Source organism: Bactrocera tryoni, chromosome 4 (genome assembly GCF_016617805.1).
Source record: "Bactrocera tryoni isolate S06 chromosome 4, CSIRO_BtryS06_freeze2, whole genome shotgun sequence".
Taxonomy (NCBI): Eukaryota; Metazoa; Arthropoda; class Insecta; order Diptera; family Tephritidae; genus Bactrocera; species Bactrocera tryoni.
Genome location: NC_052502.1, coordinates 51069885 through 51092285, shown reverse-complemented (window position 1 = coordinate 51092285; position 22401 = coordinate 51069885). Strand labels below are relative to the sequence as shown.

The 22401-nt window shown below is 34.6% G+C and overlaps 1 protein-coding gene across 4 annotated transcripts in view; it reads left to right on the top strand.

Moving 5' to 3' along the window:
- LOC120773797 (zwei Ig domain protein zig-8) overlaps positions 1-22401 on the top strand; it is a 586297-nt gene that overhangs the window by 249538 nt on the left and 314358 nt on the right. The gene's annotated exons all lie outside the window — the stretch shown is intronic.

Below are 22401 nucleotides of genomic sequence, written 5' to 3'. Positions count from 1 at the left end.
TTAACATTGTCTTATATACCGCCTCACTCTGACATATCTGTATATATGCAGCATGCTACATTAATAAGTAATGTTTTCTCAATGGTTAATGATACTGATTCCATGATTGTTTTGGGAGATTTCAACTTACCGTGCGTATCATGGAAATCTATTGATGATCACACCATCCCTATTTCGTTCGGCCAGAGGACACGTATCATCCTGCTTTGGAAATTAACATCGAAATCATAGCCAACTTTGCTTATAATAATACACAAGACCTTTGTTTTCGGTTCAACTTTGCGAAAGCTAATTTTAAGAAGATTAATAACGAACTTTCTAAAATAACTTGGCCAGGTTACTGTGGCAATATTGAATTTAGTGCTTTCTACTTTAATGAAACTATTGTAAACTTATGTGAAAAATATGTTCGGAAGAGTGTTGTTACTCAAAAAATTAGTTCTAAATTATGGTTTTCGAAAGAATTATGTAAATTATAAAATATAAAATCTCGTGCTTTTAAACTTTTTAAAAAAACTGGTTTAGTTGCTAACTATTAAAAATATTCTGAATTGCGTCGACAATTTGCTGAACTTAACAAAATATGTTATACTAATTATATAAATAAAGTAAAAAATAATATTGTACGTAATCCAAAATTGTTTTATGGTTTCGTCAACTCCAAACGCAGGATTTCTAATTTTCCGTCCGCTATGAAATATAAGTCTAGTATGTCCAGTGACAATCACACCATTTCTAATATGTTCGCTGAATTCTTTAGGTCCAATTACTCTTCAAAATCTCCACAAAATGTTCCGCATCAGCACAAGTTATGTTCGATTTCTGTCATTAATGCACCTACCATTTCCGAAGCAGACGTCTTAAATCATTTAAATATGTTAGAACAATCATACATACAATCATACGGCCCAGATATGATTCCCTCATGCTTTCTTAAGAAATGTGCCAAATATATATACCAACCCCTAACAAAACTATTTAACTCATCTCTTAAGCAAGGCTTATTTCCATCCATATGGTAAAAGTCATTTATAATTCCTTTGCATAAGAGTGGATTTAGGTCATCTATTGAAAACTATAGGGGAATAGCAAAGTTGTCTGCAATACCTAAACTTTTTGAAGCAATTATAACAGACGACATAACCTTCCGGATCTCTCCACTAATTTCTTGTTCTCAGCATGGTTTTCGTAAAGGGAAATCTACCACAACTAATTTGCTTGAATTTGTATCACATGTATCAACGGGCTTTAGGGAGAATAAGAATACTGATGTTATATATACAGATTTTAGTAAAGCTTTTGAAGAAAACCATTCAATTCTTTTGAACAAACTTGATCTTCTTGGTTTTCAACCAATATTTCTAAAATGGGTTGCTTCTTATCTTAGTAATAGAATTCAACAAGTCATATCTAAAGATACTTTTTCTGACATAATCAATGTTCCTTCAGGCGTTCCTCAAGGTAGCCATCTTGGTCCAATTCTGTTCTTGTTATTTATTAACGACATATCATCTGTTGTTAAGTTTTCAAAAGTTTTATTATATGCTGACGATGCAAAACTTTTTAAAACATATACTTCAAACAGCGAAAGATGTCAGTTGCAAACAGACTTAAACAACCTAGTTTCTTGGTGTGATAGAAATGACATGCCATTGAACCTTAAAAAATGTAAAACGATGTGCTTTTCACGTAGAGCTGTAGACCCTACCTCATACGCAATACAAAACTTTAGGTTGGAGCAAGTATGCAGTTTTGTTGATCTGGGAGTAACTATGTACCCCAAACTCAATTTTAATCTTCACGCAACTTCCACGGTATTTAAAGCTAAAGGTGCTCTTAGTTTTGTTAAACGTTGGTCTAAAGAATTTAGAGATCCGCTTACCACAAAAATTCTTTTTACATCTCTGGTGAGGCCTATATTGGAGTATGCTTCTGTGGTTTGGAACCCTAGTTACCAAGTCCATTCGGATAAGTTAGAGTCCGTTCAAAAACATTTTTTACTTTTTGCCTTAAATCATTTGCATTGGGATTCCAGTTTAAATCTCCCCCTTACATTAACCGTTTAAAACTTATAAATCTCCCGACACTCGCTAGTCGTAGGGAGATGCTTGGTATAATATTTCTTGTAAAACTCATGAATGGGTCAGTCTGTAGCCCATCTCTCTTATCTGATATTAATTTTAACGTTCCCGCTCGCCCTACCAGGCAGTTTAGACCCTTACTTTTACAATTTTCTAGAACAAATTTAGAGTTAAACGAACCATTCCGCCGTATATGTCATGATTTCAATTTTCATTCCAGCACATTTGATCTAACAGACTCACTCTATACCATTAAAAAAATTATTTTATCTACTCTTAACAAGTACAATTTAATAATTATAAACTTTAATCTAATTCTTAATTTCGGCTGTTGAAATTTTTGTTTCTGTAGCTGAGCAGCTTAAGATCGCAACGCTTAAAACTCTCTTGCCTTTTATGACTCGGCTAATTCCGCTCGTTCGCGGATTGCGCCCCTCGCGTCGGTTGAGCGGGAGGACGGTAATCGTTGGGTATTATTATTATAATCTTAATTTTGAATTTTTAGAGATATTTTTAGCATCAAATCAGTTCTCAAATGAAAATTTCTTCTTTTTAGTACTTCTTCTTCATTCGAATTCATCTAAAACTTTTTGTGGTCATATCCAGAGATCGTTCCTTTTTTGAAGTGTTTACCTACGTAGATAAGCCCGAGATGATTGCCACCTTGGAAAAGAATATTCGACAAAAAATGATTGGAAATTTTGCCTCTCAGGTAGAACTTATTCGAGCCAGCCGCCACTCCTTTTTAAGACATAATTGGAAACTCTTATGGTTATAATAAAGCTAAGATTAAAGAAGAAATAAGACCAATATAATTAATTTCTTTTGGTAACCGTATTAAAACAAAAAATAATCTGTACCTACCATTAGAGGACTTCAAGACGAAGTTCAAGTTTTCTCAGTGATTCGATATTCGCTAATTCAGCTCTTTTCGTTTGAGAATAATGATACTGTTTAGATGTCATCTCAGTAGTACCAAAGTAGTAAAAATCTTGTAATCAATGCCGACGAAGAGGATACGACGAATTGGCGCTGTAGCGGAGAGTCTGAGAGAAAGACACTATATCAGTGCAAAATTTTTCGATGTTACCTTTGATTCTGTTTCTATACAGAAATATGGAAGGAGAATCACGAATTGGAATGAATCTGGGGCTCTGGTGAGGTTAATCCGAACCTAGTGTGGTTTCAAACTAACGAATTGTTTGGTATGCTTATCCCTGCAGGGTAGTTATATACCACATCGATTGCTATACTTTTCCTACTAACTGTTTGCTCTATTTGTAGTTTTACGATTTTTTGATGCGATATTTCTGATTGCCACACATTGTGGTTTTTATGCATTGTAGCTTTGCATATTGCTTGCTGATCGTTGTCTCTCACTTTTGTTGCTACATTCCTTGTCTACTATATTGAATATTTTTTTATGCAAAAGTGTCCCCATATGCCACAATATTTCAAAAAACGAATTGTATTAATAACGTTGTTGCAGTTTCGATTGCTGTTTGGCGTCTTCGACAAATTCAACGAGTGGGTTGAGTTTATTCTTGAGAGTGTTTACTTAGAGTTTATAGATTTTAAATGGATAAATATTTATGTTAGAACAAAAGATTGTAAACTTTAATTTAATTATGGATGTGTTGTTAATGATTAATGAATACTTGTATGAATATGTTCCCTATTATAATGCATCTGGTGTTGAATCTATAAAGTTATGTAGAATCTACGGTATTAGTACCGATTTGCGTATATTTTTTAAATTTTCGATTCAAGGGTATATTATCATTACCAACGTAGATAACTGGAAAAAACTCAACTTTTTATAGTAAGAGGCCAGATAATTTTAGAATATTGTAATGAAATGGATGAAAATGTTTCAACGACAATGTGAGGAAAGCTGGCTAGTAGACATCTGCCAAAGTTGCTGCATCTGATAATATTTTTCGCCTGTCTATTTAGTCAAAACTCCTGAGATTATGACAAGATGCACCTTGCTAAGAGCCTCTCAGTTTTTGAGATATCGATAAGAAATTTATCCGTCCTTTTCATCTAAAGGTAGCTGCTCATTTATCGAAACCACCGAAATCAGACCACTATAGCATAAAGCAGCAAAACAAAATTTTGCTTAGAATATTATCTAAAGCATCGCTAGAATCTCTGAACGTATTCTTGGGTTTGAATTACTATTGTGTAAGTATACCTAGTTGCCCTACAAACTGATAAAACAAAATCGAAATATAGATGTTTTACTCTTTTATGCTAAAAAAATACACCTGTGAAGGTACAGCATTGGTATAGACGAAGCTAATGTTTTTCTTGTTCAGTTTTGTGTAATTTAATGTAAAACTTAAATATTTTAGCAGTTTGTATCTATGAATTTAGAGTAACAGTTTCGACCATATAAATTATGCGCAACATTTCATTCATCGAAATAACTCTCCATTTTTTTCCTTATAAGAACTTTCCGATTTCGGCTGAAATTCTTTCCATTCTTTCAAGGAATTTTTCCATTTATTGACAACGTATGTATTTGTATAAAACAATTTCCTATAGAACTCGCTCTAGCACTCATATCAAATTTATTTATTAAATTGTTTCTTTTGTCTCTTTTCAGGTGGGTGCTTCGATAGTTCAATTCGCAACACAATATATATGTATGTATGTACTTATATAGCCATATGTCATAAATGTGAATGCGTATATAAAAATTTGGTATTTGTGAGCATATGCATTTATGGGTTCGTAGAATTTATTTCATTTATTGGAGGCGAGGCAATGGGAAATTGTCAATATCAGAAAAGCGCATTGAATATTTGGTAAGCGAATTCAACTGGAAATAATATGTTTCTTTTTCCTCACATAAGCATATACATATGTACATGTGTGCATGAATGATTTTGGCGGGCATTTAGCTAAAGCGATTTATGTCACTGTCACTGACACGGAAAATGAATTGTCAGTCGTTGAACTGTCTGACCATCCGTTGTTATTGTATATTTGACGGCTATGATTCCCGCAAACATTGGCTATTCTTTATTGTTTCGAAATTTTAGTTGCTATTGTATTTATGTATTTTATTAAATGTAATACTATTACTATCTCATTATGTCTGCCGGTCTTTTGCAAACAATCGATATTTTCGCAAAATTTTCAGATTTATTCAATATCAACAAAGCACAATTAAATAATTTCATCAAGTTTTGTCTAATTGTGTGTAATTTCACTAAGTATCGAAATAATAGATTTGTTTACTGAAGCGTAAGGTCATACAATTGTAACATATTTACACATTTTATTTTGATTTGAAACAATAATTAATTAATATATCGTGTTTTTTCATATGATCGCAAACTGCAATAAAATGATATCTCATTTAGTGGAACTTTAGTCTCACTCGCATAAATGGTTAAAGTTAAAATTTCAATGACTAAAAGCTCGTCGGCGTTGTCAAAATCATTGTTGGAAATTTTAACATCGTTATACATAGATTCAAATCATGTTGATATGTTTAATGTTCAGTTTCGGCAAGGAAATATATTTATGCATATAAGCAAAAAATAGTAAGCCTTTTTAATTTAAATTTCTCTACTCGAGAATCGAAGAAAACAGTCAACATAACCTTGATTTTTGAACTGCCTTGCCGTAGTTTTTGCGGCTTCGGCTCACTTCTGCCACAATATTCGGCCGGTTGATCATCAGTTTCCGTGTCGTAAGCATAGATTCAAAACTCTTCGACAGAGATAATATGTTTCATGGTATCCTGATCGTTCGGAAAACATGATTTTACAGACGTTAACACGACGCTGTTTTTTCGAAAAAATTGATTGATTTTGGGATCAATCGTGTTTTCAATTTTCTTAGGCCGAAATTATCTTTCAAAATGGTTTTCACGGATCTCTCCGATATTCCAACGGTTCCAGATGCCATTTCTGACTGTCGATCGTCGATCCTCATGCACCAATTCCTTTAATTTATTGACGTGTTCATCATCAGTTGATGGTGAAGGCCGTCGCGGACGTTATTCGTAGTCAGCGCGTTCTCGACCCCGTTTGAAAAATTGTTATCAATCAAAAACGAATGCTCGCAACAAGCAATTATCATTGAAGGCTTTTTCTGTCATTTTGAACATTTCGGCGCCAGAAATTTAATTCCGCACACAAAATTTAACGGAACATCTTTGTTGAATAATTTCACTCGTCGTAAAAAACGCCGAAAAAACTTTAAGTACTTCAGAAAGCCAAGCGTATACTAAACACTAACTATAATTTTTGTGTGACATCTAGCACGGATTTAGATAGTTTAGAATTTGAAGTGTAGACAAAAAATATGACGAATATGAATATGAATTAAAAAGTCTCACTATTATTTGCCCATAAGTAGCCAATGTTCAATCCAATTTTCCATATACTTGTTATAATCCTCGGGTGGATGACCTTCATTGGTTTCAGCGAATGACTTTTAATGGTTTCAATTGACTCAGCGCGTATTCCCAGATTTTGAATTAAAGAAACCGAAAAAGATTTCAACAAGCCATTCACAATCATACAAGAATGTAAAAACCAACCAAAATAGATATATCTTTATATGTATAATTGTATGTATATGTATTTATGAAAATGCTAAATATTTTCTCTTCGCTTATTTGCTCTAACTAGTATTCCTAACAACTAAAATTTCCCAGTGTTACTAAGCTTTTCAATAAAATATTTACAAGCTTCATTTTTAGACTTATTTAATAAAAAAAAAATACTTTTTACACTTCGAACATTGCAATCTGCATAATCCGTTCAAGGTTGTTCTACAATTTTCGTGTTTTTAGATTTACAGTTGCGCTGAATTTAGTTTACGAACTTTCACCGTACTATAAAACATACAAAAATAAATTAAGATAATCAACTTTAGATTCATATAAATAATCTAGTTGCAGGTGAAAGCACGAAAGCACAAAAACATGGCGCAACTTTTTTGTTTTAACTACCTTACAGAGTCCTTCCTTGTACACAGACATACAGTGATATGCGATGAAATAGAGCTAATACAATCGAAATTGCTTAATTTTAAGAAATTACACGTCTTACTTGTTTTCCTGTAAGAGATAAAGTTAACTCTTTTAATATTTATTAACTACAAATAAGCAAGCGGAAAGTCTTAAAGAAAAAAAACAAATGAGTTCTTATTTTGAAGCACATTGCTGTATGTGTATGGTAAGTTTGTACGTGAGCATATTCACTGGCGTGAAGTTTAGACTTTGAAGTGTAACTACATGCAACTAAATAAATTTAGGCGTTAAAAGTTTACCGTTACTTTTCCCTTACATTTTATCAGCTACTACTAGCACTCATTTTTCGAGAACTCGTGTTCATATGTATGATGGGAGGATACAAGGCACTAGTATCATACTTGTTCAAATTGGCAGAAACAAGTTTGGATTTTTGCGTATTTGTGTTGAAATTATTTCTATTAGACTTTTACTAAAGCGTAAAAAGTTCGAAATTGAAATCAAGCTTACAACTTAAGACAGAAGCGTAGAAGAACACGACTAAAAATATTGAGTATGAAAACTGTTAACTGCAAATTCCAGCAATTTTTACTTGTTAAATGAAACTTAATTATGATCTTCCATCAGTTGTCGAAGCAAATAAAGCCACACGATTTCCTATTGTTTACCAATTTCCTTTGATTTGTGAATCCTTTTTTCTTTGCCAATTGTCAAACTTGCTCTGCGGCTATCAAAGTGCAGCATTTTCATTTTACACTTTACGGAAATGAACAATTTCTGTTTGTAACTGCCACTTCCTGGTGATTTCTTTGCAAAACAATTACAAACAAGTTTTGAGGTTAAGTAATGGAGGTAACGGAAAGTGTGAGTTTTCTGCCTTTTGGAATTACAGAATACAAATCGCCAGACAAGGGCACGGAAATTGCTGTTATCACAAGACGCTGATCGATAATGAAGCGTAAAATATTGCCTTGAATCAAAAGTTGGGTAGGGTTTGAGGCTCAATTTAAGGTCAGGGCGAAATATGTTGGTTTAAATATCTATCAGTGAAGGTGTAAGAGGTGTTTTGGTGGGTCGGTTAACTTATTATAAAATTTTGAGTGAAAAACTATTACGAAGAAGTTGAGTACAAATATTTGAAAAAAGTTTGTAATTTGTTAGATCATTATACTCTGAATAGGGTATATTAAGTTGGCAACGAAGGTTGTAACACATAGAGGGAAACGTCGGAGACCCGATAAAATGATACATAAATATATATAAGGAAGCGAGCGAACCATTGTTGTGCTACACGAACTGATACAACATCGTCTTCGAAAATTTACAAATTTCATTGGTTTGCGTGGCATTATTCCCTTTTTTATACACAAATTTCAAACTATAGCGAATTTCTTCATTATTTTCACTCATTTTTGAATAGCTGTAACTTTTTTCAACTTCCCCGAATTTAATTTAATTTTATTGAAATCTCACCTTTTCAATACTGAAAATTCTCAAGCGTTTTTGAGAAGCGAAAATATAAACTTGGGAAATGCGCGAATAAAACAAGAAGCCTAATTGCCTGTCTCGTAAATAAATTGCGATAATAAATGAAAACGCGTCCGGTCGATTCGATGATTCTAATACCAATCCTTCTTTATTTAACTTCATTTAGTTGCTTAGCCTAAATCTTAAACTAACGGCTTAAACTAGTGGTAATGTTCATATGTTTAAAAAAGGGGTAAATATAATTATCTTCAACTTTTCGTTCAATATTGTAATAGATTATTGTAAGTATTAAGGTAAGTAGTAGATTAGTAGTATGAATGCATAATTAAGGTAAGTATACAATAATTTAAATAATTCAATATTTTATAATTTTTTATAATTCATTTTTCTTAATTTTAATTTCAGGTTTAAATATACATATATATCTTGTCGCTTGACGCAACAAATACTGTATAGTATCACATAATGTGATTGGTAGCACTGGAGATATTCGACTGCAACTACATCTCTTGACAAAATACGAAAAGACTTTTTCGATTACCCAATATATGATTATCGTGACAAGTTGAGTCTAGTATCTCATTGAGATGTCAATCTGAAATATTGTTCCCGTCCTTTTCTCCCCTAGAAGCTGCCCATTTGTCGAAACCACCGATATCGGACCAGCATATAGCTGCCGTGGAACTGAACGACTAAACTCAAGTCTCCGTATGGAAATCTGTTTGTTTGAGATGGTTTCTTCACAAAATTTGCCATGGATTAATGTCCAAGGCAACGTTTCAATTACCAAATATATAATTCAGATCGGACCGCTATAGCATATGCCATACAAATAGATAGATCAAGATCAGTTTCTTGTAGGGGAAAATAGAACCGGTGAAGTATATTATAGCTTCGATGCAGCCGAAGTTAATGTTTTTTCATGTTTTTGCTTTTATTTTAATTGAAAATGAGATAGTAATGTTTCCTATATTAATGTTAGGAAAAGAGTAATAGAAAATAGTCGTTATCAGTGTTAATACCATTGAGTTACCTCCAAAAAGAGAATGTGCAGAAATACTTCTTTTAAGGGAGTTCCGCTTTTATTGAGCCTTTAAAGTGTCTGAATCAAAGCTTTCCACTGAGAAAACCTCTTTTCATTTCATTGTCCTTGTTTCAGCAAAAAAAAAAAAAAATTAAAAGTATATGGCGATATAAATAAATATGTTCGGATATAGGAAAATAAACGATAATGTGCTTCTCTGATTATAAGCGAGTATACAAGCTCCATCACTCTTTATTGGAAGCCGACGTGCTAACCCCCCTGAAAAAACGCAAAAGACAATCAAATTAAGCTGCGCCTCTTTTTCTTTGCATATTTGGTGGCGACATGCCTCACTTCTCGCGGCTGTTAGAGGCCACTGAATGGTCATAATAAATTAAATAAGATTTCAGCGTCGTTAAGTGGCCAAAATGACTGGGAGAAATTTTTGATTGATTTACTTTCGCATGCATTTTAAAAGAAGGCAGAAATAGTGTATTCATAACCCAATATATGATATTTATGTTAAGGAGTCATTCTTTAATAGAAGTTTAAAATAGTATCATTTCTTTTAAGTTTTTAGTATAGTGTGGTAGCTGATGTAGCGGTTGAAAATATTCCTGAAGTAATTTCGAGGCATGGTATTGAGTTGACAGTCCTTGACCGGATAAAAATTCGAATCCGTTGTGGTTACTAAGTCCTGACTGTTGTGGGTTATTAGTATATTCATCCGGCGGTTTATCTCCTCCATCTACTACCACATTTCGTCTTGTTCGTAGAGAGAGTATTTTTTTTACCTTTCTGTTCTCGGTTCAAAGAAAAAATGCATATCAATGATAATTAATTTGAATTTATATGTTGGCTTTAGGATAGAACAAGAATCTATATGATTGCTGATATGAAAGCCAATACCTAAATAGTCAACTTATTAATTCTCGTAAGACAGTAATTCGAAATCTTCGTCCACATACTCATATAACATGACTGTTCAAACGTGCCATAGTTTCTTAACAAGATAGCGTCACTACCTCCTGAAAATTTAACTATTATGTAGAACTAGTTGTCCAGTAGTTGATTGCTGTCAAAATTTCATCCAAATCGGGCAGTAGAATCGAGAGGCGATTTCATGTTAGTCACTTCCTGGTGTCCTGAAATGGGCAAGAAAGGAGAATAACGTGCAAAAGTCCGTTTACGGTGCGGGGGATAGCTAAGAGCGTATAAAACTCAAATGCCTGTGTGGGTCATACTCTTCTTCATTTTCTGGGATACGTAAGGTGTGATCTGTTAACAAAAGAGTAAACTGTAACAGGTCTCAACTATGCCGTATTTGTGGGCCGCGAAAGACCATCAATTCAAAATGCGCAAGATAGCTGTGCGACAGGCACTGCGTGGGCTTGCAAAAAATATCACTACAAACCGCAAATAATCTGCTCAAAACAATAATATCAGCCGAAAAAAAATAGCAACAGTTTTTCGCGATCCACAAGGGTGATCAACAGCCACTACTTGGAGAAAAAAAGTGGTCGAATTAACGACGAATTGCAGAAAAAGACAAGAATTGCGAAGTAAAAGTGCTCCTCAACCCAGAATACATATCGGCCCTACTGTCTTTGAAATTATAGAAGATTTTAGGGTTGTGTTAGTTAGTGGATTTTAGGGCACTTCTATTTAGAGGAGAAAATAATTGATATTAAACTTTTAAGTACAAAAAGAGCAGAAATTTTGTCTTTTAATAATTTTTAACTGTTTTAGAAAATCTTTTTTTAAAATGTAGAATGCATGCGTAAGTATAAGTGCTTTTGTAATCGCCAACTATAAACACCTGCTAAAATGGTGTTGTTTCCATTAAAAGTTCGCTATTTTAACACACATTTACCCATATACATGTTTGATAAGCACCACAAAGCCATCAAGAAAGTATGGAGCGACTAAACCCAGTCCAAGGCTCACACCCACTCACAAATAAGCTAATGTTCAAAGTTGATTTTTGTGAGTACGCCGAGCGTGGCGACATGTGTGTGATGTCAAATTGAAATGACTTGCATGTGTGCACCATAAACACTCCTCTGAGCGTGGTGGCATAGTCACCTGTTGTTGTCAGCAGAAGCATTTACTTTTATTGGACACTCAAATTTTAATAGCTTCAAGAAGCGTAGAAACGCTGAGCGGCAACGTGTGAGAGATATGTTATTGCCGAGCATAGCTTTCGTGTTCACTTGCCATTAGTGTTTGATTGTGTGTATACACATGTGTGTGGGTGTGTGTAGAAAATTTACGAGTGCCTGAGTAGGTGGAAAAACAAAACGTAAGCATTAGAAGCTGCATTAACCGCACTCAGCACCTTTCTACCGCGAACCAGCCTTAGCTGACTTTACGTCGTTGTCAACAGCATATGGAGGTGGTTTAGCGCCGAATAATTTTGTGCATTTCCTTCAACTCTTTTTCCCAAACTTTTGCATCAACTGATTTTTCTTCATTTACTATTTTCTCATTTACTTTATTTTTTTTTTTTTTTGTTTTCTGGTACTTGGCGTAGCGTTCTAAGCAGCTCTATATTTCATTCATACTTTTGCTCAACAAGCCGTTTGAGGAGCAATAAAAAAGTGTACAGCCATGTTGTTGGGCAAGTAAAGTGTGAATTTATGGCGCTGATTCAGCGCTTTCACACGCACACACACGGGGGCGCATAACTATGAACATTTCGGGGAAAAGGCAGAAGTATATTCTTTGCACTTTTTGCCCAAGTCAGCAGTCTGCCAAGTTAGACAAAAACACATTTCATAGACAAATAATTTCAAACTTATATTCACTCACAATACATACACATATATATGTATTTGTGTAGTTGTATGTGTATGTGTGCATACCAGCTACATTGGTACTTTGGTGGATATAAAACTGCGGTTTATTACCTTGATTTTGGCTTTTATTTGGTTTCTGTCAAAAACGAGTTAACTCAATTTTGAATTATAGACAACAGCTATAACAAAGCAATAATTATTATTTTGCTTTTTAATAGGGTCTTTAAATGTCTTTAAGCTTTGGTTTTATTGTGTCGACAGCTATAACTTTATTAGCCACTCAAATACTAATCTCTCCTCTCTACACTTCGAAATATTTGACTCTACTTAAGATATACCTTTCGACTTTATTGTTGTTTTCCACAATGAGTAATTTTGCTTTAATTTCCCTTAATTTATGCGTTGAAGTAAATGGTACTTAATTCCTCTTGTTTACACATCTTCATGTACCGTTATATGTTTTTTAAATTAGCACTGAATTGCTCGTAAAAGTGGATTTCGAGAGTGCTTTAATTTATACATATATGTACATATATACTTATTTTAATTGTAATTGCACTCATTTGGTTAAGCAAACTGTTGCTCGGTTACTCGAAAATAAAAACTACTCATATGGACATATAATTTAAGTCAATATAGATAAGGATTTAATAAACTTAATTGCTTATTGTCAAATACATAAACATAAAGGTATTTATACCTGTGAGGAGCTATGACATTTAAAATGAATTATGTAGCCAATATTACCAGGGTTGCCAAACATTTGACGGTTTCAAAGGTAGGGTCAAGTAAATTCAGCGTGTCACTGAATGCATTCAGACCATTACAAACGTATGAGCATTCCCCAATATCCTTCCGACGATGAAATACTTGGTATACTTGGCACTGGAACAAGAGTAGGAGGTTTCGTTCGGATTAAAGTTCCCCATTGGCCTATGATTCAGGATTTCGACGTTACCTACTCGTAAAAAAACATAACAAACCTTGGAGGGACACACAATTTCTCTTATATTTGCTTGGATATTGTAATATATCGGCGGAGATAACGAACAAAAAGTTTTGAAACTCAAAATATTACTACTAACAGGCGGAAATACTCCTTTCATTATATGTACATTTCCTCGAAATTAAAAATCACAATGTGTCCGATATTCGGCCAACGTAACCATCAAGAAAAGTTGGTAGTGTGCACCGTAGACTTTATTGCTGCTGTGAAGCATAGTATCGAAGAAAACCCGAGTGAGACCGTCAGCCATTGCGCGCAAAAATTGGAGCTGTGCCCATTCACTTCATGTAAGATTTTGGGAAAGGATCTTAGTCCAACCCATGCAAGAATTCAAGCCGAACTATCAAGCGCTTCGCACGTTCGGTGAATGGTCTCAAAACTAGATATGAAGCCATGATAATCCACAACCCGTTGTTGAGACGCCGTTAAAATCTCAAAAAGCACTGTTGGTTTGCTCCATAGACAGTGGAAATCATCGGTCCATATTTCCTCAAAAATGAAGCAAGCCATAATCTTACAGTCAATGGAGAACGCTATAGAGCCGTGATTAATGACTTTTTCGTGCCCAAATTGGAAGATGTTGGTACAAGCTGCATTCCAAACTAAATAGGACTTAAAAAAACAGAAAAATGGTTTCTTCAGCGAAATCAATTTATTTCAATCAAAATAGTCTCCTTCTGCTTCAACACAGCTTTTTGCACGGTTAAAAAAACATGTCGAAGAAGTGTTTCAGCACGTTGGCCGGTGTGACCGCTAGTATGCCGATGCAAGCCTTTTGAATAGCCTCTGCGTCTGTACAACGCCTTCCTTTCATGGGAAAATGCATTTTACCGAAAAGAAAGAAGTCGCACGGTGCCATACCAGGTGAATGCAGGAGGTAGTTAACGGTTAAAATGTGATTTTGGTAAAATAATCGTCCTTCGAATGTTGGATTCTGAGCAATTTTTAGTCGTCAGTCAATTTGTGCGGAACAAACCATGCACACACCTTTCGTAAGCCCAAATGTTCGAACAAAATGATTTCCATGAATTTCAATGATGATTTCGGCTGGTCTTTTATGAATTCACGCACAGTTTCGATGGAATTTCCGGTGATGACTTATTTTGATTGGCCCACATGTTGATCGTCATTTATGTCCTCAAGAGCATTTTGAAAACGTTGAAACCACTCGTGCACTCTGCTACGGGACAGGCAATCATCGCCATAACCTTGTTTCATCATTTGAAATGTTTTGGTAAAAGTTTTTCCAATTAAAAAAAAAAAATTTAAGTTGGCTCTTTGTTCAAGCTCATTGGAATAATTTCGATATAGTCACGGCGATCACTTTCTGGAAATAATTTTTAAAACAATCATCTCTACAATTTAGCCATTATTGGCAAACACAATAAATTATATGCGTTTTATTTCTTATCGAAATTATGGTGCCGCAACGTTCAGAATGCTGGAAAAAGAGGGTTGAGAACGCGTCTTCATCATTAACTAAAGATCAACACGTCAATAAAATAAAATAATTGGTGCTTAAGAAACGCCGATTAACAGTCAGAAATCTTATTGGCATCGTAGGAATATCAGAAGTATCAGAGGAACCCATTTTGAAAGATCATTTCAGCCTAGGAAAAGTGAAAGCACGATTACTTCCTAAATCACTCAATTTATTCGAACAGCGTCGCGCTAAAGTTTGCGAAATAATAAGTTTCGACTACTGGGTTGTCATGAAATGTATTACAACTGGCGATGAGTCTTGAATCTAAGCTTGCAATCCGGAAAAGGACCGCAAATTGCCAAAATATCGTGGCAAAGGTGAGCCGAATTCGAAAAACCAAGTCAATAGTCAATGTTATGTTGACAATTTTTTTTGATAATCGAGGTGTGCTGCACTCCCAATTCCTTCCGACCGGCTAAACTGTCAACCAGGAATACATTTTGAGTGGTATGCGTCGTTTGCGTGAAGCTATTCGTAAAAAGAAACCGGAATTATGGGCCGATAACTTTTGATTTTACACTACCATAATGCGTTGTTTTAAAAGCTATTTTGGAGGATTGGAAAAAACTATATCACAAGTGTATTGGGGCCAAGACGGATTACTTTGAGGAGTGCGACATATATTCTGAAGAATAAATTAAGAATTTTATATTTATGAGCAAAGTCTTACAATTTTTTGCTCATTTCCTTCCAGTAAAAATCCATTGTATTTACATTTGTATATTATACGTACACATTTATATAAGTATGTACATTTACACGTATTTATTGTGTGGAAACGATTTTTTGATTATAGCGCAAATATCAATTGAAGTTAATGCATCGAAGCAATCAACAGGCATTCAGATCGTAATTAAATTGCACAATCAATCAGTCAAATCATCAGCAATGAATAGCCGGTGGCCGGATGGCACACATCAGCTCAAAAACCAAACGAGACATAATAAAGCGAATAATTAACAAAAAAGCAATAAAAAGGTTAAACGTTTCACGATATTTTCAATGAACATCAATAGAACTAAATGTAAAAATAAACTACATACGGCGTATCCTTGAACTCTACTCACCCACATGTACATATGTACATCCATAGTTGTTGTGTATACACATTTACATATGTGCTTACGAGTATGTGTATATGCATACGTTTGAGCAATTTATTTCAATTGTTCGTTAGTTGATGGATAACTGATAGTTTGATTTTTCGGGCTGACATGTGTTCAATTCTGATATTGATTTCAAAATTTCAAAAATTCCATAGTTTCCAAGTGATAGCAGCAACAACAATATTTTCTAAGAAATTGTAAATATTAGGAAGCATCAGCAAAGGGCAATTAAGGTCGCAACAGTTGGATTCAACTTAAATTGTCATTTTTTCACCATTAGCTGCGTTTGAATTACTTTTGTCAATACAAAGAAACTATTCTGTGATTTTGCAAAGATTTTCTATAAACTTGTTTATTTGCAAGAGAGATTTTTGTCTTCTAAAATTTCTTCAAATTGGATGGCATGTGCAGCAGCATAAATATTATGTTCTTTGCTCGACACTCAGCAATCATATTTTTAGTAAACATACAACTTTTTAAGATCTTGAATTTCGAATTCTTCATCGGATAATATACCCTAAAATTTAATCAAAGCTACTGTTATCTCTTCGCTGTATAGTGTATATTATTGTTTGAAGCTTAACCTTGGGCTATTAATTTCAATCTACTATTATAGATGCTCTGTTCTGTTCTGATATTACTTTTCTGATTTATCGAATTAGGAGAGCTTTCATTAGTTTTAGTGATGACGAAACTTATTAACTTATTTTTTATTCTTTATTTAGGATGAGCTCAGTCATATTTTTTATGATAATACGAACTTGGTTGATTTTTGTTCAAGAGAAGAACTTGTGTTTTCTGAATTTTTTTGAAGAGGCATTTTGACAATTGAATAAGAAACATTTGTACATTTACAAAATGTAATGAATTTTAGCGTTTCATTTTGAAACTTTTGGTATTCCCTTGAAACCTTAGCCGATCTTCTGCAGGATTTCTGAAAAGAGGTCAGACACCTCCCCATTGTGGGAAAGAATTTTCTTTTAGATTATTTCAAATCCAGAAAAGAAAACAAGTATATGCACTCTGGCAATGGTCGAAGTACTAGTTAAAATATTGATTTAAAAAAAAAAAATTGAGATTTCCAAAAAAAGCAGCTGGTTATAAAAAAGTTACACTTCAGTCTAACTAAAAAAATCGTTGTTATTATCAAAAAATTAAATATTAACATTGACATTAATTGACAAATATGTCTATAAAAGTTGTGTGAAAATTTTTTGTGAATCGGTCTATCTGTTTTTGAGAAATTTTTCTTACAAACTGTCAGAGTTTTAAAAATTTGTGCTTAAAGTTTTGGGAGCCGATTACACTATCTTGAAAAATTTTTACAAATATGCTGAAAACTCCAAAACTATTATTTTAATTTTTCGGTGAATATTTTCAAATTCCATATATGTCCATTCGAAATTAAGCAAAAGATTCGGTGCTTTAAATTCACAAATGGATAAAATCACCAAGTAAGGGAAGCAAGGGAAAAGCACTGTTCTCCTCATATTTTGGCCATCTTCGTGGATGAAATCCTTTATGGCGGGGAAAAGGCAATGCTCTCCTCATAATTTCGATCCATATAATAATTACATACAGCTTTGTATACTTTCAAGTTTTTCTCGTATGGACTGACAATCTTATTTGTTATAGCTATCTGGTATAGTAGAAAAGTGTTTATTTTTCTATATTGACGTAAACAACAGAGTAGACCAATATAAGTATAGCCAGTTAGTAATTCCAAGTGTAGCCAGATCCTTCTCCGCCTGGTCTTTCCAACGTAGTGGAGGGCTTTTTTTTCTTCTGCCCCCGGCGAGGAGTGCGCCGAATACCTTCAGAGCTGGAGTGTTTTCTGAACTATGTCAACAATCTAACTCATGAGATATTCGTCGTTGCGACGCGGGATCGAAGTCGCAAGTGTGACGACTGCTTTGATGATAGGAAATATTTCGTATTGCCCTTTTTTACTACTAAACCGATTTGCTTCGATTCCTTTTCCAGTCTGGAGAAAGTAGAATTATTTACTACAGCAGTAGAATGAAGAAGTTGCACGTTAGAGAGTCAAGATGTTTAGACCTCGGACTGAACGCACATAAAGCACTGAATATGTTTCTTCCGTTTATCACAACATAATCGAACTGGTTAGAGGCTTTTCAATCCGGAGATAGCCAGGTATGTTGAATTTTCTAATGCTGCTACGTTTCGGACTCCGGTGAAGTCGATCAGCCTCAAGCTCAAGGGGATGTTTCACCAAAGAGTGACATCGTCGAGGGCGCAGCTCTCATAGGTACGCTCCAAGCACTAAGAGAAAACAGCTTTGGTCGTATCGTCCTTCATCCGATGCTACTTTTTACTGTTCATTGGTGGCGTTTTTTGCGCGGCGGGTCACACGCCCAGCGCGCAACCCTGGGGAGGGATGGTTCGCCATCTCACTTTAGCTCGCCTTTAAAGGGATGTTCTTTGGCTAACCAGAGATTACTGGGTCTTTTAGCGGAAGTCGTGAGCTGTTTGAAGAATATGGTAAAGAATCGTTTCATCTTAACATTATCGAAGAAAAGTGTTTAACTCTGGTAAATCCCGGCTGAGAGTATATTTTATATAACCAAATATTGTTAGCAGGAATTCTCATAGGGATATGAAGGGTACATATGTTCCATCTATTAATAAATTTTTAAGACAATAAATAAGCTTGCTGTGATAATTAAAAGGCAGAGGTTAATGAAACAAAATATCCGACTACCGACCGAATGGCTGTGGGCTCAAAGCTTATTGTTGTTTGTGAAAATGCTGTTTATATTTCTGACAAGAAAGGATAACCCATATATTTAATAGGTCTTGGAGACAGTTTAAGCTTTAAGGATTTTCTCTATTTCCAGTAAAATTAAGACAAATGTGTAAATGAAGCTCGGCCAAATATGTACGACAGCACTGTAATATCGTATTTAACCATCTGCTCGTAACTGTGATATACATATGTACTCGTATATGTGTGTGAGAATCACGTGATTACAACGTTCAACTCCATTATTAACGCGGATAATGCACTTTAATGCATTTTAATACATTACATTTTCATTGCAAAGATAACTGTTTGAATTGCCGATTGAGTTGAAAGCATACAACGTGGCCTTATTAACAACACAAACTCAATTTTTATCATTTCCTGTACAAAAGCGAAAGTTAATAGCAATGCAATTTTCAGCCGCTGATCGGCTTTCATTTTTAAATACAAAGCCGTTCAAATGTGAAATCTGCTCTGTAAACGCAAGCAAACATTTCGCCTACAACAAAAATGCGAGCTGCTGGGCCGTACGAGGCGCGATGAAAAAACGATGACTGCATAATTTAAATCTTTTAACGCATAGCATACATACAGGCGTGCAAACATGTATGTGTCTGTGTCATGTATCAGTCTGCATCAGGAATATCAAATTGCTCGCATGCTTCGGAAAATGTGTGAGGTTATATCCAATTTAAATATTTCTCAATTTTAATACATACACATCGACTTATTTACTTTATGTAATTATTTACTTTAATTTGTTTATGAAAGCTGGTGAATTTGTACTTAAAATGTGCTGATGTTGCCGTTCCTTCAAAAGCATCTGTTTTAACTTTAGCAGTCTGACAGACACATTAAGCAATTAAAGTCGACCTCTTTGTCGTTGAACACGTCTGTCTGTCCGTTGGTGAAAGGAAATTGCCGGTTTTCATGAAATATTTCTTTCAAAAGCTACATTACGCAGATGTACATACGTACACACATACTTATACACATACACAATTATGCTGCATAATATATGAATAATAATGATGTAAGTGAATGTGAAGCATTCATCAACGAAAAGGCCTTTTTTCCACATTTTGTACGCACTTAGCCAACCCACAGTATTTCACCTTTCATATACCTTTAGTTGTTGCACCGACACTTGTAACACTTGCTGCCATCTACAATACTATATATACATATGTTATTTATTGTCTGCACTGTCAAAAATTGTTGATTATTAGAATTTTAAGGCACATCTACTGTGATACGCTAAATACTTAAAAAATAAAATCTTCTCTATTTATACCATTTTATAAATAGACATTCGAATTTTTGAAGAAACAAATTAAATAAAAGAGTCCTTCACTGCTGCGGTGATTTCGGTTTTCTCTGTGAATGAAATCTACAAACATAAATTTTACTAGAAAATATTATCAGTAAAATAGTTATACGGCAAAAAAAATGAAAAAAAACGATGTTTCCAAAAAATTTGAAATTAATTCAAATTTCGGTTCCTTTTGGTCCACCAAACTTCGATTTTTGATCAGATCACAAAACTGGTAGTTCATAGTATGAAGAATTATACGCAGAATATTTCAAAAAGATCATTATGATAGAGAAGAACCTCTCCGACGAGAACCAAACGAGACCTCAGACAAGGGGACTCCCTTTCGTGTGACTAATTCAATCTGTTGGTGGAGAAAATAGTTCGAGCTGCAGAACTAAATAGGAATAGTACATATATATTTTATTCAAAATGGTCTCCTTCTGCTTCAATACAGCGTTTTGCACGGTCCAAAAGTATGTCGAACGAGTGTTTTGGCTCGTTGGCCGGTATGGCCGCCAGTATGCCGGTGCAAGCCTTTTGAATGGCCTCTACGTCTGCATAACGCTTTCCTTTCATGAGCAAATGCATTTTTCCGAAAAGGAAGAAGTCGCACGGTGCCATATCTGGTGAATGCGGGGAGTGGTTAATGGTTAAAATGCGATTTTGGGTAAAATAATCGTCCTTCGAATGTTGGATTCTGAGCAATTTTTGGTCGTCAGTCAATTTGTGTGTAACAAACCGCGCACACACCTTTCGTAAGCCCAAGTGTTCAGTCAAAATACAATAAATCGATATTTTTGAGAGGTTCAATTCCATTTCCATGAATTTCAATGATGATTTCGGCTGAATTTTGATTAATTCGCGCACAGTTTCGATGGCATTTCCGGTGATCATGGATTTTGATTGGCCCACATGTTGATCGTCATTTATGTCCTCACGACCACTTTAAAAACGTTGAAACTACTCGTGCACTCCGCTACGGGATAGGCAATCATCGCCATAAACTTGTTTTATAAATAGAATAGTTTTGGTAAGAGTTTAACCAATATAAAACAAAATTTAATGCTGGCTCTTTGTTCGAAGTTCATTTTCACACCGATAACACAAACATACTGACACTTAAAACTCAATAACTTCACTTTCAATCAATGAAATGTTATGAAATTCTCACTGGACAAACGACAAAGATAGCAGACTCTAACGCACTAGTCGATATATAGATGACGCCATCAGGGCACTAGATTCAAAAAGTCTTGTTTACTTTGGAAACACCTTGTACAACTGCTGGCGTAAGCTTATGTTGTCGATATCATTACCGTCAACAACCTTGCCATTATCTCCAAGTAATCTTTTAAGCAAATGCTTAAAATTCTATTTGTTTCAAAGACTGTAACTCAAAAAAATATGTGATAAAAATATTAGATTTTACCTCTAGAACTGCCGATCATAGAACAATTGATCCCATTAGCTCTACAGGGATTTAAAATGGGTTTGCTTAGTTCCACGTGGGTCTGTGGGCCTCCACAGCTTGTCGTGAGTTCTTACTAAGGTCGACTTTATTTTTAACTGTGGGCCTCCTTTTTTCGGCCGCATTGTCAGCTTGTCGTGAGTTCATTATTAAGGTCGAGTATATTTTTAACTGCTGAATGTCGAGGATATCCTCCATACCTTATGTTGGAGTTGTTGTTTTTGCGCCCGCAAACCTCAGCAAGAAGAAACGCTGCACGGGGTTCAATACAACACTTTGACAATATCACTGCGCCATACTATACATAAGGGGCGGATGAGAGTTGTATTGAATCAATACACCAGATCGTAAACCCCGCTTTGAGGTTTTGGCTTTTCAGCTGCAGTTCCCGATTCGATTAGCTTTAGAAGACCTTATCTCAATGTGTTCTCTTCAGCTTATTTTTTTTTTCTATTGTAACTCCGAGATATTTGGCAGAGCTCGAGAGTTCTGCAAGACCGGTTGAAAAAGTATTTCCAAAACAGCTCCTGCTAAAATTTGTCATATTGTATTCACGCCTAAGTGTAGGCAACATTTTACAAAAAAAGAGTAAATTTTGGATGTTGTTGAATAATCGTAATAAAAATATGTAGAAGGAAAATATCTGCTAAACATATGTATACATTTTTTAAAAACTTCAACTACTAAAAGCTCAACAAAGAAAATATTTTTATTAACATCAAAGTAGAGCAATACTGATATGCATCAGACTATCTACTTTCAAAAATTTCATAACCATTTGCCTTTACAAATGTCAATAGTTACCCTTATTTAAACGACCACGATATTTTAAATTTTTAAAAGTTGGTCAAATGTGTTTGAGTGAATTCCTA